Raw genomic sequence first — 21,595 nt, forward strand, 5'->3', positions numbered from 1 at the left:
TTTGCCTTTTCTTCCCCCCCTCCACTTCTGCCACTGCAAAACTAAAATCCTGGCACCTAAATGCAGGGACTATTCCCAACCAAATTCGTGAAGCATTCCATGTTTTTTTGGAATTTAATTTGCAAACTGGACACCATTAAATTAGGCTTGAATAAAGACTGGGAGTGGATGTGTCATTACACAAAGACTCTGAAACAAAGTAAAACTATTTCCCCATGTTTATCCCCCTCCACCCCCCCACAACTGTTCCTCACATTCTTGTCAACTGCTGGAAATGGCCCACCTTGATTATCACTACAAAAGGTTTTTTTTCTCTCCTGCTGGTAATAGCTCACCTTACCTGATCACTCTTGTTACAGTGTGTATAGTAACACCCATTGTTTCATGTTCTCTGTGTATATAAAATCTCCCCACTGTATTTTCCACTGCATGCATCTGATGAAGTGAGCTGTAGCTCATGAAAGCTTATGCAAAAATAAATTTGTTAGTCTCTAAGGTGCCACAAGTCCTCCTTTTCTTTTTACTCCCAACTAGTGCGCTCTGAAGCCCTAACCACTCCAAAAGGAGAGGGGAGGATGCACAAGCTGGATGCACAGCAGGAGCATGCTGCACCCCCTTAAAGAGTGGAGCAGTGGCCATGCTCCCTTTCTGCACCCAGGAAGCACCGTGCTCAAGGCCAGCACTCCCCTAGGATGGTTCTTATGCTTATTAGATTCCAGCTGTGTGGACCACTGCCTATCAGCCACAATCTGGTCCCGCACACAGTAGGTGGGATTTTCAGCAGCACTCAGCATGGCCTAACTCAGCTACCATTGAAGTCAGTGAGAGTTTTACTGTGGACTTCAATGGAAGCAGAGTTAAGACAATTCTGAGTGCTACTGCAGTCCCATTCCGTACGTACAGCGCTTTGGAGTCCTGCTAGTGGGAAATTATTATGCACAAACTCAAGGGTTTCAAACTTACTTGGATTACAAAGCCCTCTAGTCTTAGAATAAAGATGTAAACACACAGGAGGGAGTCGAACTATGAGTCACAGAAGCGGATAGACCTAGGACCAATAGGATGAACTTAACCAAATAAAATGTTGACTAAGTATCATGACAAACTGACTAACCATAAGAACATTTGGACCATAGCACAGTCCAAGGGAAGTGGTTGAAGCCCCTTAGTTTGGTTCATTTAACAGTGCACTATAGAGAGAACTAGGAAGCATACTCTAGAGCAGTGCTACTCAAAGTGGTGGTCCGCAGGCCGGTGCCGGTGCACGAGCCATCGGCTGCCGGTCTGCGCGCACATTGGAAAAAAAAATTGCCAGTCCCCCACATCAGATAGCTTGACAAGCACTGCTCTAGAGAACAAATCTCCACTGGCTGGGAGATGCACGAGCTGACCTTCCTGTTCTCATTTCATCATTAACTTCTCTGCTTTCTAGGATAAGGTGGTCTTATGGTGAAAAGCCCTAGAAATCCGGCTTTATTTATTATTTGTATTGCTGTATGGTGGGATTTTCAAAGGAGAGGAAGGGAGTTAGGTGTTCATATCTCACTGAAAGTGGGTGTCTAAATCCTTTAGGTCTCTATGAAAGTATTAGCCACAGAGTTTAAAGGCCACAATCAGGGATTATGATCTGTTGTGCTGGACACATTACACATCTGTAATAAAAAATGATGATCCCAGGTCAAAAAAGCTTACAATCTGAATGGGGGGGGAGAACAGACAGAGGTGGAGGAAGGACAAGGTAACAGTGAAACAACCATATTTGGCATAATTAGCAGCAGTCCCCTGGCACTCCATGCCCAGCTCCTGTCACGTGTTTATAGGCATCACTGCAGAGGTGAGTTTTAAGAAGGGAGAGGAAGGAAGACAACATGGTGGTTTTGCAGGTAGGTCTCCCCATGGACTAGAGGGCCATAGAAGAATGTGCTTGAAGGAAAACTAGACTAGTAGCAGGTGAAGGCTGGTATTGTTGGCAGAGCAGACAACTTGGTAGCAGTGTACCCCCCTGGGAGCTGCAGGGGGGCCCTGCCTGCGGACGGACAATGTAAACAAAATATCTCGCGGACCGCCAGCGGATTACCCTGATGGGCAGCATGCCGAAGGTTGCCAACCCCTGTTATAGCAAATCCTTGAGAAGTGGAACCCAGACTTCATTATTGCAATGAAACAAAGGTATATGAAAGGGGGAACATTAAAACCTATCAAATTCTAAACCAAACTGCTACTGCTAGACAGCAGAAAAGGCAGATCGATGGCATTGTAAGTACTGTAAAGACATTCTTTATACATCCTTCTGGATGGGTAGGAGACAGGATGATCCATGTTTAGGGCCAGATAGGTGAGTATGGAAGCAATGGAGACACTCAAATTGTCTGCCTTTCATACCGGGAATTTGTGTCTTGATTTGGTTTCTTTCACATCTAGTAAGTTTTGAAATATGTAATACCTACTTTATGCATTAGGAAAGTTTCTTTATGGGGTAATAAATTTTAAATTCCACAGAGAGGATCCAACCTAACAGTTGCTGCTCTTTTTTTTGTTAACAGTGGAAAACCAAATCAAAAGGCAACATCAACTTCTTTAGAACTAGGGCTCAAGTCCTGATCTACCCAGGACTATTGGGATGAAATTAAGAATGAAAACATTTAGGGTGAGTATCAGGACAAATTTCCTGGCAGTGAAATAACATCTATTAATAACCAACTTCTGATGGTGAAAGAGACACGCTTTCGAGCTCCACAGACTTGCAGAAGAGCATTGTGCAAGCTTGAAAACTTGTCTCTCTCACCAACAGAAGTTGGTCCAATAAAAGATATTACCTCACCCACCTTGTCTCCTGGGACCAATATGGCTAAAATAACCATTGCAAACATCTATTAATAACCTCCAGAGAGGAAGGGCAGGCTTGTGCTTATGGCATTAGACTGGGATTTGGGAGCAATGAGTTCAATTTCTAGATCCAATACACAACTGCCTCTGTGACCGTGGTGGGCAAGTTCCTTAACCTGTATATGCCTCAGTTCCTTATCTGTAAAATGGGAATAACATTCCTTCTTTCTCCCACCCTTTTTCTGTCTAGTCTACTTAGATTGTAGGCTCTTTGGAGCAGGCTGCGTTTCTTCCTATATGTTTGTACAGTGCTGAGCACCATGGGGCCCTAATCTCACTTTGGGCCTCTAGGCTCTAACATAATATAAATAATATCTATTAAGACAACCCCAATGTTTGAGACATTTAAAATTAGCCTGGACAAAGCTCTAGAAAATACACCACAGAGAATTCCTGCCTTGCAAGGGTTTACGTTAGAGGACTTAAGAGCTATTTTCTCTCTCTCTCTCTACACTATAGCTTAACAGCATGGAGATGAAACAGATTTGAACAGTAGTGTTACTGATAGGTGCCTTTTTAACTCAAAAAGCATTCTGGTCTGTATACAACCTGAATACCACTATGTGAGGTCAATGCCCTAAGCCTGAGCTTACAGAAGAAGGCGGCTGTGCTTTCCTGAGAAAGTCAGATTTTTACCTTTTGACTCTGCAGTTTGTTTCCCAAGCACAGCTGCCTTTCTTCCCCTTCCTACTCTTCAGCTCCCAATGGTAAGAATAACCCCTCCCAAATAAATGCAGACCCACTCTTTCTCTTGGCTACATTGTCTGCAGCTTGACAAAGTGGGCTTTTTCCCCCTCCTCAAGCCAATCAATGCATGACGACCCTGCCCACATCACTCTGCCTATGGATACGTGCCTATTGAGGGTCAGTGAAGTACAAGTAAAGACAAATTTACCAAGCTGGGGGGAACAATGCCTTCGTTAGCACATGAAAGGGATTCTGGGGTCCAAATGATCCAATTTTGGCACATGTCCAACCCTCAGACAGGTGGTGTCCAGATCAGCCATTTTGCATTTGCGGGGGGGAAGGGGGAGGGATGATCATGGCATCTGCTCCTTTGAAGCAAGATCTGCTTCTGCAAACACTCGCTCTTTCTCTGAAACAGGGTGGAGACGGGTGGGGAGGAGAAGCAGCCCCGGCAAGAACGTTACAGAAGAAAAATGCGTTGCAGGTGACCTTGATCCAGAGATCAATCAATAAAACCTTAGGGTGGATGTCACGCTCTGAACTGTGAGGACAGTTGAAGATAAACAAATGGTTGTGACATGGCAGCTGCAGAACACTAACTCCATCTAATCCCTATGAAATCAAAACAAACATTTTTCCTCCATGGAACTGGCATAAATCAGGAAAGGTGAATGACACCGTCAGATGAAAAGCATGTTGTAGAGCTGGAACAGAAGTGGGCTTCATAGGTCTGAGTGAGCAGCTGACTTCCTAGGGTCCAGCAGGTGAGAGCCTGTGGTGGCCCTGAGTCTTGGTTCCTCCCTTGAAACTCAGCCCTTGATGAGACAGCAGAATGTAAACAGGAATGGGAATATTTGGCATTTTCTTGCCAAGTTGTTCACCCAAGTTTCTGACCCCTTGTAGCTAATAAAGATCCCTTGACACTCTTTGAAAGTGCAGAGGTGTTAAACTTGGTGTCTTATCAGATTTTAATTTGGGTAATGGCACCCATATCCCTCCTGGTGCAAGACCAGTCACACCTGCAGTCTTTGCATGGAGCGCACAAGGACTGCTCTCTGCTGGTGCTCCCACAGCTGCTGGGCCCACCCCCTCACCACCATACAAACCAGCATTACTCGCCAACCCTGGAGGTGAGTCTACTTTACATTGCTTCAGAGGGGTACCTGGGGGGTTTGTTTCTTATGCGCACGGGGGAATTGAGGAAGATAATTGTGCCTCCCTGAGGACTGATGCCTCTTCATGTTCCCACTAAAGTGGTGAAGCTCTGGACCAGTCCCCACCTCGTAAGCCAAAACTGAGAAGGCACGAGCCAAGCAAAATCATTTTAAACCTGCAGGGCCAAATTCAGCACCTACAAATGCCCAAGGCAACTCCACTGACTTCAAAATGCAAATCAGCACAGAATCCAGCCAAAAGGGTCGTAAGCATGACCCCCTCCACTCCTCAATGGTGTAGTGCATTTTTATAATCATGTCATCACACTGCAAAATAAAAGTCTGTAAAAGCCTTACCGTACGTCATACAGAAATATATGAGTGAGCGGGGAGAACTAGACCATTAAGGACATTAAATGGTGTGTACACAATCAGAACGGGCACTGAATATTTACCTTCCAGTTAAGCTCCTGGGCTATTTTTCTTTGCAGTCCTACCAAAGCACCTTCCTAATCACATGCACTTGTTATTTTTCCCAAGGGCATTAACACAGGAAGCGTAACGTCTACTTTGTGAAGGGCAGCAAGCTCCAGAGAATTATGTGAATTGCCGAAGAAGAGCTACTGCAGGTGTAACAAGGGCCAAAGCTGGGCTCCCTGTATGTAAACGCTATAGAAGGCAGGATTCTGAAGACTTTTTCTCTCTTTCTCCTCTCTTCCTTACCCACCCACTCCATCCGTACACCGTAGGATGACAAGAGCCCACCATTTATTTTTATTTTTAAATGTGGTTCCGTTTACAATATACAACTTTTGCTTGTAGTTTTCTGAAATCAGCCACATGAAATGCAATGAGTAATACCTCTGATCATTACAAGTGATTTTGCAAAGGGAAATCTACCAGTCGGCTCAGTGCAGAGCCTGAATCTCTGGGCTGGATGCTGGGAAAATCCACGGGAGGCCTGGGATAAGTAATCCTTCTCCCCAAAGCCGTGGAGCAGCAGCTCTGCTAGCTGAGGCATGCCTCTATCCAAGGGCAGGGGATGGACAGTGGATCCACATCATTGTAGAACCAACAGCCTCAGGCTCGCTCCTCTGCTGACTTTCCCGCAAGTAGCCCCAGATGCACAGGAACCAGCATTGGAAACCACCACTGCAGTACAGAGAAGAGTACAGGCACCTTTTACAATGTCTGAACACCGTGCCATCTCCAATATGGTGTAATGCAGAAACCAGAACATGGAAAAAATGGTTTAAAAAACCCCTGTGGCTGTGGGGCTGTGTTTCAAAGGAGAAAACTACATTTCCTCCCATCCCAGAAACCACTGACCTATCAGAAAAACAGCCCGAAACGGCTTTGCAGCAGCATTGTCCAAAAATATTTTTTGTATTTCTTTCACACCCCAAGCTAACATGAACAGACATTTAAATGGCTGACTGTTTCAAATTAGTGAGCAATTATCCATCGTTACTGAAGAAAATATATACTTTAAATGCACCTTTCTAAACTCACCTGACTTCATCAAGGAGTGTGTTTCTTAATTAATGATGCTTTGAGAGACTTAGATGAAAGGTGCTTAAAGGAGTTAGAAAGTATTATTATTATTATTATTAACATACAAGTATTATTACTTGTAACATATAGTAACATTATAGTAACATAACAAGTATTATTATATTAACATACAATGTCAGTAAAAAATACCTGCATTTTATTGGGTATATTAAAGAATTCTCCACAGTTGAGAGAAAACTATTCTACTTGCAGGTGGACCAGTTAAAGTTTGGTTGCATAAAAGCATCAGAAACAAATGGTGGAGGCCAGTTTGTAAATTCAAGTGGTTTTCTGAAATAGAGTGACTCCATCACCACCAGATTCCAGCTGTAATGAGGACACTGTGGGTCAGAGCTCCTAGAACTTCTTCACAATTAGACCTTAAATGGATTCTTTTTCTTTCGTAGCCACTTCCCACTTTGGTTCTCAATGGATGAGGTCTGCAGTGCCTTTACACACTGGAACTTCTAAGCTGAAGCTCATGAGAAATAATGGTGCTTTTGTTTCACACAATCTCCAATTCCCAGGGCTTCTTTTGAGAGCTCTCTCCTCCTTGACAGATTCTATATTTTGCTGACTTTTTCTCATATCTCAGGGTCAGCCAGTAAAGATCTGGCAATGATTGTGGGACAATTGCCCTTCTCTCCTTCTTAAAGACTTTAAAAAAAAAAAAAAAGTCTTGCAAAGCAGAGGTAATGGGAGCGTAGGCTGCAGATTCCTGAAGAGTATGGTCCTGTGAAAGGTTTCAGAGTGGTAGCCGTGTTAGTCTGTATCAGCAAAAACAAGGAGTCCTTGTGGCACCTTAGAGACTAACAAATTTATTTGGGCATAAACTTTCGTGGGCTAGAACCCACTTCATCGGATGCATTGAGTGAAAATACAGGAGCAGGTATAAATACATGAAAGGATGGGGGGTTGCTTTACCATGTGTGAGGTCAGCCTAACGAGATAAATCAATTAACCGCAGGATACCAAGAAAAATAACTTCTGAAGTGGTAAGAGAGTGGCCCATTACAGACACTCAGCATGTCTATTTATCTATCTAGGTTCTTATACCACATGCATCACCATGGCATCTGAGCACCTAGGAGTTTAGGGTAAGTTTAGAACTTCAACCAGGAAATCTGTGGTGGAACAAAGGCTGGCAGAGGAAGGATGGACCAGTGGTTATGGCACTAGCTTAGAGACCCATGTTCAACTCCCTGCTCCACCACAGACTTCCTGGGTGACCTGTGGTCATTTCCACCCCCTATGCCTCAGTTCAGTGGGAATAATAGAACTTCCCCCACCCTGCAGGGGTACGGTGAGGATAGATTACGAAGTGCTCAGATACTGCAATACTGGGGGCCACGTAAGTACTTTAACTAGAGAGAGAGGAGTCAGGAGACCTGCTGTGTGTGACCCTTTGCAAGTCACTTCTCTCTGTGACTTAGTTTCCCCATATGTAAAATGGGGATCATGAGATTTATCAAATTCTTAAGGGGCTTTGAACTCCTCAGATGCAAATCACTAAATAAGCGCTGAGTATTTTTATTAAATACTAGGAGATCAGGCTCCCGCTGCTCTCTGTGAATGTCTTAAGTTTCTGGTTTTCACTGCCGGAGAACTCCAACAACAAGCAATTTCTATTCATTTATCGTGGAAGACAGAAATAAAAGTAAATATTTTCCCTTACTTCCCCTCCCCCCCGCCCTATGGTATGTTATTTGCATAATTTAGATTAAGCTCCTCAAGGCAGGAATGTTGGCTTTTTATTTGTGTGTTCAACAACAGGCACCACAATGACCACCGCCATTATGAAAATACAAACATTTTGGGTGGGCATGTTTATTTGGGATCAAAAGTTAGGTGCTGCACTCAGGTTCCTGGAAAGTTGCTAATGTGGCACTGGGTACCCCAATGTTTAACTGGCTTTCACCCCTCACTCCCAACTATGCCCTGTGGTCCCGGAGGACCCCCCACGCCAACAGAATAGGTGCAGCTCTACTCTGGGTGCAGGACAGCATATGGAGAGCTCAGTTAGGTGTTCTGGCCATCTCTGAATGCTGCAGAGCACAGATTGGAGATGGCTCCCTGCTACCCACTGCACAGAGAGGCTTGGGGATGGGGTCCGGGCCGGCGGATCCACAACCATGAGCTTTTATTAGCTAGACCCTCTGCATACATGACTGGCAGAACAGCTGTTCGGTGCAATGAAGCTCTAACATAAGAACATAAGAATGGCCATACTGGGTCAGACCAATGGTCCATCTAGCCCACGATGCTGTCTTCTGACAGTGGCTGGTGCCAGATGCTTCAGAGGGAATGAACAGAACAAGCAATTATCAAGTGGCCCATCCCCTGTCGTCCAGTCCCAGCTTCTGGCAGTCAGAGGCTGAAACTGCAGCAGATCCTAAAATGTGACTTTGCTGTTGCAACAGAGTATATACATGGCTCTACAGAGGGACAATAATTTAGCCCTTAGACATAAACTCAAATATACAGTCGTATACAATACACCTGAGACTAACTCAATACAGAGCTCTGCTTTCTCAGGCAGGATTTGTTTTTCCAAATGAGATTTATTGAAAAGAAAAGGGAACTGTTATAAACAGTTCACTCTAACATAACACAGAAAATGAATCCAGCTCTCCCTGTCTGTTGTATTGCACCGTGGAATCCAGGTATGGTAGTTAAATCCTGTTTACAGTGGCATGGGAGAGCACACCCGGTCCAACAGAGTGACCCTCTGCTGAAAGTGAAGTTATTTTGGGGAAGAAGTTACTCCATAGATGGATGAAATTCACCCAAGGGTATAGTATGGCCATACATTCCCGGTTCCATCTCTGTTTCCACGGCTTGTCTTAGTGTTCGCATCAGTCATACAACAAACAGCGTTCTGGCCCAGTGTTAAAGATGCTCAGATACGACGGTGATGAGCACCAGAGAAAAACCCATAAATAAAAATTAACTCACCGCAGACTGACTGGGCACCTTAAAGCGCTGCCGGACACTAAGATGATGGAAGTGATGTACATGCACAAGGGCCTTCCCCACCAAGTCTGCCATACACTGACAGCCTGCACTGCCCCCACACATCCTCCAAGGCTATGTCTACACAGGGATAAAAAACCCACGGCTGTCTCAGGCTCCCAGGGCTCCAGCTCCAGGGCTCACAAATTGCTGTGCAGAAGCTCAGGATCAGGCTGGAGCCCAAGCCCAGATGCCAACACCGAGCCACACGAGCCTGAGTCAGCTGACCAGGGCCAGCCGCAGCCGTACCTTGGGTCTTTTATCTCTCTGTAGCCGTACCCCAGGTGACCCCTCCTCACACACGAGCCCAGGTGTCAGTTTGCCACTGCACAGGAATCAAATCCACAGCCGAGGGAGAAGGGTTTCTTGGTGCAAGAGAGGGAGGCATGGGCCTCATTTTCTCTTCCCTCATTCAGCTGCTAAACCCTCCTGCACATAACTCCATGATCCCCACCAAAACCACCTGCTACATAACCCTCCCTGCCTGTGGCAGACCTGGACTCTGCCATCATGTAAGGGAGATTTGGGAATGGAAGGAGACAGTGATGCCCACCCAGCAGCCACAAACTCCATATTGGAGATGTGCAGGTGGCACAGCCACTCTTCCACACCAAGGGCTGGAGCAGTGACTGTGGAGTGGGGAAAGCTGCCAGGCTGCGCCGTGTCCTGCCGCCCTCACAGGTCCCTGAACAAAGCCCAGTGTCACCCTATATGTATGTTCCACTCTATTTGCTTTTTCTAATGGTGTACAATTAGCTGCTGTGCTTTGTTCTGTTTATTTCCTTTTAGCATGTGTCCTGAAAGACCCAAAACAAAACCAAAAACCCCACAGCCCCAGTGCAGTTCATTTAAAAAACAAAAGAAAGGAAATTAATTATCTGCTGTCATTAGCATTTCTGATACAATTTACCTCAGATCCACCAAACCTACTTGGGCTGATTAATTTGTGAGGCCGTTAGAGTTCTTTAATCTGTAGCCCACACATATCAAAGATTTTTCTTCTCCAATTAGGCAACGGGCTTTAGTTCTGCCCAGGAGAATGAATCATGCACTCATGCACAGAACCTGTTAAAGTTAGAAACTCGGGCAGGGTTGGGGGAAGGAACCTACACACGGCAGTTACTGGAAGAACTATTAAGGTCATTAATTTCTGAAAGAGCAAAGTATGGCTTTCCCTTTTAAACTTCGAAGGATACAAACTGCAGTCTTCTTACATGCCTAAAATATTGTTTATAATGAAAGCTGGCTACCGTTCACTAGCCAGAGGATGGCAAATCAAGTGACTGGCTGATCTGCTGCCCCTTACATACCCACTCACTGTATAATCTAGTTATAATCTCCCAAAGCCGACATTCCATTACACACAAAAGGACAGATCCTGTAAATGCAGTGTGACTCCATCCAATTCAGTTACTCTGGATTTATATTAGCGTAACTGAGATCAGAATCCGGCCTTGACCACATACAAATGAGCACTGGTGGAAAGCAAACCCTGGTGTGGACATGCTTATTTCACATGGCTTATTTTGGTGTAGCTCTACCCTGTTACTAAGGCCTGGTCTAAATTTAAACATTAAGATTGATCTGGCTACGTCAGGGGTGGGCAAACCTTTTGGCCTGAGGGACACATCTGGGTATGGAAATTGTATGGCAGGCCATGAATGCTCATGAAATTGGGGGTTGGGGTGAGGGAGGGGATGAGGGCTCCGGCTGGGGGTGCGGACTCTGGGGTGGGGCTGAGGATGAGGGTTGGGGGTGCAGGAGGGTGCTCTCGGCAGGGACTGAGGGGTTCGGAGGGTGGGAGGGGGATCAGGGCTGGGGCAGGGAGTTGGGGCATGGGAGGGGGGCAGGGGTGGAGGCTCTGGAAGGTGCTTTCCTCAAGCAGCTCCCAGAAGCAGTGGCATGTCCCTGCTCTGGCTCCTATGTGGAGGCACAGCCAGGCGGCTCTACGCACTGCCCCATCTGCAGGCGCCACCCCTGCAGCTCCCATTGACTGTAGTTCCCGGCCAATGGGAGCTGCGGGGTCGGTGCTTGAGGTGGGGGCAGTGTGCGGAGCCCCCTGGCTGCCTCTATGCATAGAAGCAGGAGGGGGGACATGCTGCTGTTTCTGGGAGCTGCACGGAGCATGCCAAGCCCCCTACCCTGCTCCCTGTCTGGAGCTCGAGGCCCGAATTAAAACGTCTGGAGAGCTGGATGCAGCCCCTGGGCCGTAGTTTGCCAACCCCTGAGCTACATCACTCAGGGGTATGAAAAATTCAGACCCCACAGCACCATAGTTAAGCTCATCTAACCCTCAATGTAGGCACAGCTAGGCCGACATAGCTACCACTGCTCGGGAAGGTGGCTTATCTTCATTGATGGAAAAACCACTTCTGTCAGTACAGGAAGCATCTAGACATGCCCAAACCGACTTAAGATAAACCAGATTAAGCCAGGTTTAAACTGAAATAAAAATGTTTACACAGCCTTCTGCATCAACTTAAAAATCACACCTTCAATTAACCTGGTGTAATTCTGTGTGTAGACAAGTGTTCGCACTCTAGGGGAAATTCACTCCAGTCCCACAAAGGGCCCTATGCCACACTTAAACCCCACTTAAGCCCTCGATAAAGGTGAAATGCACCCTATGTATAGGGCTAGCAGAAGGCCTGTGCATCACTTAAGTCCTACTTCAGGCACCTCTTTCACACTCAGGGCTGCCAAGAGTCCTGCATCTGTTCTGACACTCGTATTTGACTAACGCATCCAGCTGAACTGAGGGCAGGAGCTGCAGGAGCCCTGATGGCCACTAGATGGAGTATGGCTTCAAGCAGCCCGGCCGCATGTCTGCCCCACCCCCGGGTGCGAAACAGCAAGGGCAGCAGCAGCTGGTGGCCTGGCTGGTGTGGACAGAAGTTGCGGGGACTCACTGGTAGCCCCAGGCGGAGCCCAGAGATACTCCCTAACCTCCAGCCAGCCCCCAGACACCCAGAGAGACCTTAGGCCCCTGCCTTCCAGACAGCCCCCAAAGATCCCCAGCTCCCACCAGACTCCCAGAGTGACCCCAGTCACCAGACTTCTAGCTACCTGCCCCACAGACAGACTCTGGCTCCCTCCCAGACAGCTACCTACCCCAGGTTTCCCAGACATCCCAGCACCAACAGCAGCCAGCCCTGCCATCTCAGCCCTCAACCACCTACCCTAAATACCCATGGACAGCACCCAGCTATCCTTAGGCAATGTACCCAGGGACGTCAGCAGCGCCACACATCCCCTCCAGCACCCACCAACTCAAGACCCCCAGTAATCCCACAAACCCATCTGTGGGGTCAGGAAAGGAATTTTCCCCCCAGGTCAGATTGGCAGTGACCTTGGGCTTTTTTTTTTTTTTTTTTGCCTTTTTCTGGAGCCTGGGGTGTAGGTCACTTGCCAGAATTATCTGGCTCTACCTCATATAATCAATTCCCTGCCATTGCAGGGGCCTCGAGCACAGGCGGGCCTCTGTCCCTCCTGTCCTCTGCCTGTGGCACATAATAGTTTAGTCCCCTATGGGCTGTAATACTTGGTCTTGCTTTAGTTGCTGGGTTTAGTGTGTGGATGCTGGATGGTGTTGGTGACCTGTAATATACAGGACGTCAGTCTAGATGATTGGGTAGCCATAAGCTCTATGGTTCTATGAAACCCACCACCTCTGCCTACCTCAGCAGTCTTAGACACCCATCCACCCTTCTTCTTGCCCTCCCCTCACAGCTGCAAACTTTGTGCAGCTCCATGTCATACCCCTGCCACCTTTTGAGGACGGGTTTATTGACCACAAGCAGAACTTTATGACCACATGCAAATTACCTGCAAATATGCAAATTGGCTTACTAAACAGTTTGCCTAAAACATCACACGTGGAGCTGCACAAAAACCTGGCAGCTGTGTGTGCTGGCACTTGGATTGGCTCAATTTGGCATTGCATCTGTACTCAAGATTTCCTAATTGAACCAGTGGGCGTTTTGGGGGATGTGTGAGCAAGAAATACAGGACTGAGCACAACACAGTCTCTAAAATAATAGGTGCAGTTAGATAGAGATATCCAGCAGTTTATTAATGAAATGCTTGATGAAGAACAAAAATAGCCCAAACCTATCAACCACTGTTCGGCAAGAAGATTATCACTAAGAAATTAAAATGTCTATCCCAACGGCACACACCTACACCCATCTGCAGAAGGAAATGTATGTCTAGCCTTTACCTGCAATGACATTCCAAGCTTCATCTTGCCACTAAAAATGTTCTTACTTGCCTACCTCCTGCCTTCTTTGAGGATTAATCAGTTGTTTGTTCAGTGCTCTGAAAATGTAATGCTTATGTAAGCGCTAAGTATTAGTAATACATATACGTTAAATAAGTTGTATGAATTATGCCAAATAACTGTATCCCTCTAGAGCCTTTGTAGACCACTTGCATGTAAATGTTTTGCTTCAGTGAGATGGTGCATTTACTTAGAAACTCAGTGTTATCCAGTGCAATGGGGAAAACCTGTTAAAAAAAAAAGCTAAAGAAGGAACTTCCCTTATTTGACCTTTTGAGGAGCAAAAGATTAACAGAAAAGGTAAATTGTAAATCTTTACAATTCAGAAAATGGGACCTTTTCAACGGCATTTCCTAGGAAACCTGCTTCCAGAGTATTCCCAGAATTAAAATGGAAAACCTGACACCTTTTACAATTTCCTGCCACTGTATAACTGTCAGCATCACATGGACTTTATCAACCCTAATGTTATGTTTCAGGGTTAGCAAAGCTTTGACTTAGCATGTTTTTTGTTTGTTTTTAATTTCCCTTCTTCCACAACCCCAAGATGCCTGCAGAACAATCCTGAGAAAGGCACTGAAGTGTTTCACAGATTCCTCCTCCTCCCTCCCAACACTAACCAAAAACTGCTTAGCAAGGTCCCGATCCAGTAAGTCAATTGATGTCAACGTAATGGCTCACATCCTTGAATTTACACACATACTTAAAGTACATTGCTGAAACAGGGCTTAACTCTCTAGCTAAGCTCAGGAAACTTTATGGCCTCCTCCTTTTCATGAATGAAAATCTCAGAATGCCTCTCCATTGACTCGAACAGAAATCTCTCTCTCTGCCATACAATCCCAGCTGAGATCAGCAGAGCTGCTGGAGCTGGATCCCCCACAGTGTAAAGAGGGGACTGTCGGCAGAGCATTCTCTTTGAGGGCCTCTTCCCACCCCATGGCCCAAAATAGCTCAAAGTTGTTGACCTTCACAGCACGTCACAAGGCTCATCTTCTCAAGAGGGCTGCTGAAGACGCAATTGTCATCAGGATGGCTGTTATTTTCATTACAGAGGCTCCAATCAAGTTTACAGCCCCACTGTGCTAAGCAATGCCAAACATACAGTAAGAGATGATCTCTGCCCCAAAGAGAGAACAATCTACATAGACAACACACCGGGTGTGTTTGGTAACAGACAGGAAACACCCAATGGGGCAGTGCTAGACCGGATTAGAACCCACATTTTCTAGCTCACAGCCTAGTACTCTAACCACTGGGCCTACATTGCCTCTACAGGACAAAGCAGGGGAATTTACTTTTATTTTTTTGTGCTTCTTTTAGTATTATTATACATTACAGAGTTGCTGGGGGTTTCTTCATTTGCTTGTTTTTTTCATATATTCTCTCTTTAAAGTAAAGGAGTACTTGTGGCACCTTAGAGACTAACCAATCTACAGCTCACTTCATTGGATGCTCAAATAAATTGGTTAGTCTCTAAGGTGCCAAAAGTACTCGTTTCCTTTTTGCGAATACAGACTAACACGGCTGCTACTCTGAAACCTCTCTTTAAAGTGTTTGCCAGAGGCGCCCAGGGTGCTGAGAAGGGTGCTTGTTTGTGTTATATCAGTGTAAATAATTAAATAACGAATCAAATGTCATATGCACCTCCTGACATCAGCCTCTACAAAAAATAATCAGCTGGGAGAAAAGCACAAGATTTTACAGCAGGTAGAAAACTCAAGTGGGAGGAAGAGAAGGGAGGGTTTTCAGAGAGGGCTTCTACAGTGCTATTTGCTATTGTTTCTAAAGCCGTCACAGCTGGCCTTCAAGATGCCATAGTCTTTGTTTTTCTATTAGAAAAAGCATTGAAGACAAGGCAAGTCATCTGGCTCCGCTGTCCACTCTCGCCCCTGAAAAATCACAGAACATTCTTTGTGTTTCCATTTCCACCTCCACCGTGAGGGAAAATGACATCACCGCTCTTCAAGGGGACCAACGAGCCAATAAAAATAATGGTTACTGACCAAGAGCACTAGTGCAGGGAATATTTTTGGAACTGTACCCTGCATTCCTGCAAGTCCCTTGCTTCCTAGTCCAAACATATCATGGCCTAAAAATTCCTCACATTTTCTATCCAGTGTTTCCTTTGGACTCACACAATGGTACAGTTCTTCTGCTCGGCAATGCTTGTGTTCTGGAAGGAGAACGAGAAAAGAGACCACACTACAAATAACCCTTAAGGCAACCACAGGGGCCACAATGTTATTTTTAGGTGAGATAAATTATGCAAAAGACAACAGAGTTAGGTCAGATTTACCTTCCACCAGCAATCAGTGCACACCAGAAGACCAAGGGCTCAGTCATTTCTCCCCACATGGACGTGGCAGGGGCTTGGCTGCCTTTGTGGCATGGACCCACCCTATTTACTGGACCCGAGGAGGGCTGTGCATGTGGGAGGGAGAGGGTCAGCAGGAGGCACATATCCCCTCAGATAACACCCCCGGGGAATCAGCACAAAGATGACACAACCCCAGGCTTTGTAGTCTTTGCACTGGGGTCAATGACTGCACAAGGCAGTGGAGCACCAGGCTCTCTGGGGTCAGTTCAGCTCAGCCCTTGGCACACTAGTTACTATTGCACAAATAAACCTCGCTCTCTCCGAGCAGACAGACCTAGAAACCAGGCTGTGGCGAGTCTGTCCTGGAGCCCCACTCGTATTACATTATACTGACCCTTGCAGCTCCATCTGTTTTTTTAAACACCAAGCCATTTTGGATCTATTTCTCACTAGCAAGCAGCTTTTCTCAGTAAGAATTATAGGTGACAAACTATCTTAGACTAAGCTGAGCACAGCAAGAAAGCTCTTATCTCTGACCTTGCATTCCTTCTTCATCCAGCATTTCTTCCATCCTCGCTCCTCCTTTTTCTCTTCCATAAAAACTAAAGAATAAATTTGAAAGCAGCTTCCCTTATACCTAGTCTTAAAAGAAAAAAAAGCAGCAACCTAGCCTTAGAAGGATAATTTAATTTATTTGATAACCAACTTGTTCATTAACCCTTATTCTGTCACCAATTTATAGAATTTTCCCCCAAGCGGGTATATTTTCACACATTCTTGCTATAATTCTCATTTGAGTTTCCTGCTCAACAGATTTTATAAAACAACACACATCATACCAGCCAAGTCTTTGTTTTCTTGTTCAACTGTCTTTTAAACAAAAACAAAGAAAAAGAAGAAAATATTAGGCACTATAAACTAGAAAACCTGGGATCTGTTCCTGGCTCTGCAACTGATTTGCTGTGTGACCTTGGTCAAATCACTTTGCTTCTCTGTCCCTCTGTTTCCCTACCCACCCTTTGTTATTTTGTCTGTTTAGAACATAAACTCTTTGGGATAGTGACCATCTCTTATGATGGGTTGGTATAGTGGGGCCCTAGCACAATGAGGCCCCAATCTTGGTTGGAACCTCTAGGCATTCCCTTCATAAAAATAATTATTTTTAACATAGCTAAGTACTGTAGACTCGCTGTGCACTCACAGGCTTAGCGGTTGCCTAAGCACCACTTTTAAAAGTAGAAACAACCAATTAAATTCATGCTTTCAGGCATACACTAAGGGACAAGGAACAGACTAGAGAAAATCTGCTTTCAGGTAGCGCTAATCAGCTACAAGAAGTAAAACTTGAATGACAACATAACCAGTGGCCCCCTTTGGCGCTGTGTGTCTGCAGCATTTCAAGGGATTTTATGACATATTGGGCCTACTGCTTTCATGGCTCAGATAAATCAGAATTTTTCAGCAACAGCATTCAGTGCATTGCCCTGTGGAATATTTCCCCAATTCATAATGTCTAGAGATACAGAGGCACAAAAAATATGATATCTTTTACTGGGCTAATAAAAAGCAGAGAGGATACTGTATAAACTTTATAGACCTCAAGGGTCTCTCTTCCTCAGAAGGAAATTGGTACTTCAGCCTACTGTTGGCACCAAAACTCAGAGAAAGATATTTACAGGCTGCTTTGGAAAATCCACTAGTTAGAAATCACCAGTGAAGCAAAAATACACGTGTAAACTTACCTGCATCTTTCCTTTCTGAGAGTTCTTTCATGCCACAGTTCAGACTTCTAGGTTAAAGCTCATGCAGCCATAGGGAAAGAAGGGCCAACACAAAAATATTTCTTTGCTTTTTCAGTTCTATCCTGGCACGTAATTCTGTTTTATCAGAATATAAAATGCACTGGCCAAATGAGTTTCACTTGCAGCCGTTCTGCCTTGGGCTGCAGGTTTATCAGATCTCTTCTCAAGCTAAGATGAGCAGTACTTGGACTGGAGACCTCCAGAGAGTATCTTGGGTCCTTCTTTGCAAAAATGGATAGCTAAAATTAACCTAAGACCCTATTTAGACACCTAAATAAGTGATCTGGTTTTGAAATGCATGACTGTCACCCCCAGAACAGTGAGAGCTTCATATGCTTGGGAACCCTTTCGGCCAAGTCAGACAGGAAACATTTTCAGTTTTTGGAATTCCTGAATGTCACACCTCTTTTTGAGTTCCAGCTGCATTGTCTCATACTGAGCTTCTTCAATTGTAGGACACAACAACAGAATATATCACTGCTCACAAACATCTGGGTGAAACAAAAATTAATACCTTCCCTTGAGGGCTGACATGGCTGTGATCTAAGATAAGATTTGAGATAAGACTCTTCTCAAAGCCAAAGCCCACATACCCAACCAAGTACCAAAAATCTCTCTCCTAACACTGGAAAGAAAACTCTGGAAAAGATGGCCTGGTGAACCTCTAGATAGGCTGCTACCTAGTACCATCCCTACTGCCCTGGGAATGACCACGGAGTTTGGAGACCATGGTTGCAACCTCAGTGTGGGTGAAAGATGCAAGACTGATTCTCATCAATTCAGTTGTGATGAGAGCTGCATTCTATCTCACAGGAACTGGCTGGGAAAACAAGCCCTTCCCAGTCATTTCAAACATCCATCCAGTGGCCCACAAATGTCACCTCACCCAGCATGCAGAATGGACACAAAGCAGAGAACACTCTGGGAGGAAAAGTGTTGCAATGGCTGGTAGACTGGTATTTGTTGCCATACGGACTACGATTACATCACTGTGGGCTCAGCCCTTATTTAGATTGCTGGCCCTAACAAAAATTAAAAGAAAAAAAATTCCTCAATGAATTTGGTGAGAACAGAGCGGAGACATCTGGTGGGACCTTAAGGGAAGGGGAGAAAGATGTTGAAGACAAGTTTCCCAGAAGGTTTTGAAAAAGCCCTATCATTTAAAGGCTGTATTTAGTCACCCAATTACTTGGGGATCAAAAGACTCAAGCCCCAAAGACAGGGGATGTAGGTGTGGTCATAAATATAAAGGGAAGGGTAACCACCTTTCTGTATCCAGTGCTATAAAATCCCTCCTGGCCAGAGGCAAAGTCCTTTTATCTGTAAAGGGTTAAGAAGCTCAGGTAACCTGGCTGACACCTGACCCAAAATGACCAATGAGGGGACAAGATACTTTCAAATCTGGAGGGGGCGGGGGAAAGGCTTTTGTCTGTCTTTGTGATACCTTTGCCCGGAACAGATCAAGGATGCAAGCCCTCCAGCTCCTGTAAATTTAGTAAGTAATCTAGCTAGAAAATGCGTTAGATTTTCTTTGTTTTGGCTTGTGAAATTTGCTGTGCTGGAGGAAATGTGTATTCCTGTTTTTGTCTTTTTGTAACTTAAGGTTTTGCCTAGAGGGATTCTCTATGTTTTGAATCTGACTGCCTGTAAGATTATCTTCCATTCTGATCTTACAGAGTTGCTCTCTTATCTTTTTTTGTTCTTCTAATAAAGTTCTGTTTTTTAAGAATCTGATTGGGTTTTTTGGGTCTTAAAAATCCAAGGCTGGTTGGTGCTCATCTTGTTTATTCTCAAGCCTCCCCAGGAAAGGGGGTGTAAGGGTTGGGTGGGATATTTTGGGGAAATAGGAACTCCAAGTGGTCCTTTCCCTGATTGTTTGTTAAATCACTTGGTGGTGGCAGCATTTACCTAATCCAAGGGCAAAGACTTTGTGCGTTGGGGAAGTTTTAACCTAAGCTGGCAGAAATAAGTGTAGGGGGTCTTTCATGAGGGTCCCCACATCTGCACCCTAGAGTTCAGAGTGGGGAAGGAACCCTGACAGCTGCCAACTCAAAGGCTTTCCTGACCTAGTTAGTCTAAGAAATAACTCCTGCTCATGCAGCCACAGCTGATGGGGAGGGAAGGGGGGCAGAGAGGGTGTTAATGCTCAGATGCACTGAGCAGCCTCCAATCCTACTGAAGGCACAGGGTGCTGTGGGTGCTCAGCACCTCTGAAAATCAGGTTCTAAATATCTTACGACTCCTAATGCTGTCAGAGTCAGCCTGGGGTAGGTCATTTTCAAAGGAAGGCTTTCTTAGGGGCTTCCTATAACTAACTCCAGTGTTTTCTGCTTCCCAGGTCGACTTTCTAAGGCTCCAGTGAAGAAAGGATAGACAGGCATCTATCAATCACTATCGAAGCACTGAATGACAGAAGGCAGAAAGAGTGGGATTTCTGAAAGGGCTCAGCACTGGCCTGAGTCATCTCTCCCTGAAGTCAATGGGAGTTTTACCATTGAGCAAAATTAGGCCAATGCCAATTCCTTTTGGAAAAAAAAATAAAATAAAAACATGCAAAGTTTAAACCAAAGGTGGAGACTTTCAGATGCACAAGTGGCAGTCAGGCACTTAGCTGCCGTTTGTGCCTTTGAAAATCACCCCTGTACGGACTTGAATGAGTCGCATCAACATCCAGAACTTTGACTCATTTGTGCATCTCAAGCCTGTGCCAAATTCAAATCCCAATGTGACGCTAGTCAAATGGCAGGATCTGGTTCATGACACAATCAAGTCCCACTGAAGACCAGAAATTTTGAAAGGCCTGAGCAATGAGAGGCCCACAAAGGGAGACAAAGGTGAAAACTAGCGGGCTAATGAGTTTTACGTACAGCATGTATCTTCTTCTTAATGCCCTTTCCGGGGCTGGAACTTTGAGAGCTACCCCTCAGTTCCACAAGATGGGAGAGGAAAGAATGGGGGTGGAACAGCATGAAAAAGTAAATATTCTGACAAACCAGAAATGCCAAAACATTCTCTGAATGTCAGAATGAGATTTTAATTCACTGACACCTCTGTTTTGTATGTTTCATTTGTTTTGACTTCTCCAGTGCAGTGCAAGTCACAGTAGTGTCTCCAGCCCAGCTTTATTTTGGTTTTGCTGCTAAAGGATGGAATAAACAGGTCTGGCTCATTACTTTCACATTTTGCTCTGCTATTATCATCAGCTCTATCTGACAGGATGACACTAGTTAAGCTGTGGTAGCCAGAGGAAATCCAATGCTAAGGAAATGGACATTCATTGAATGTTTACTTAGGATCTGCTCCACCAATGAATTCCAGATGTTGGCTTTAATTGTCACATTCTGGTATGTTTAAGCAGCATGAGTTCGTAAGGCGGGTTTGTAAATCAATCTGCCAGACTCATACTGAATCCTATCCTTTGCCAACTTTTGTAAGGAAGAAGATGCTCATAAAATATTAAGCTTTTAATGTCTCTACGGTAAAAGAGGGAAGATACAAAAGATTCTCCCCCATTTTTTCCCTACCATCTGTCTCTCCTCCTCTCCCTCTCCTTCCAAACACTTTCCCTCCCCCTCCCTTTCTCCCAACCCCCTATACAATTACAGTGCTTGTCCTTCGATAAGCATGGTAAATTTGTTTAGTGCTAACACTAGATACAAAGAGGCACGGTGTCGGCAGCTACTGGGAAAGCTTCACCATACAGCTCTGCCAGTGTAATTCACTCCTGACTTCCAGTAGGGCCAGATCCATTCCACGTGAATAACTCTACTGATTTCCCATTGAAATCAATGTCAGTTATGGGCATGGATTATACCCAATAGTATAGTGCTCCTGCTCTTTGAGCCCTGCAATCTAGAAATAGATGACAATACTCTTTGGGGAGAATTCTGACCCTTACTGC

At 45.1% G+C, this 21,595-nt stretch overlaps 1 protein-coding gene across 3 annotated transcripts in view; it reads right to left on the minus strand.

The window, feature by feature from the left end:
- The window catches only part of FGFRL1 (fibroblast growth factor receptor like 1), a 244,365-nt gene that overhangs the window by 85,585 nt on the left and 137,185 nt on the right, over positions 1–21,595 (minus strand). The gene's annotated exons all lie outside the window — the stretch shown is intronic.

This window comes from Chelonia mydas, chromosome 4, assembly GCF_015237465.2.
Source record: "Chelonia mydas isolate rCheMyd1 chromosome 4, rCheMyd1.pri.v2, whole genome shotgun sequence".
NCBI classification, from domain to species: domain Eukaryota; kingdom Metazoa; phylum Chordata; order Testudines; family Cheloniidae; genus Chelonia; species Chelonia mydas.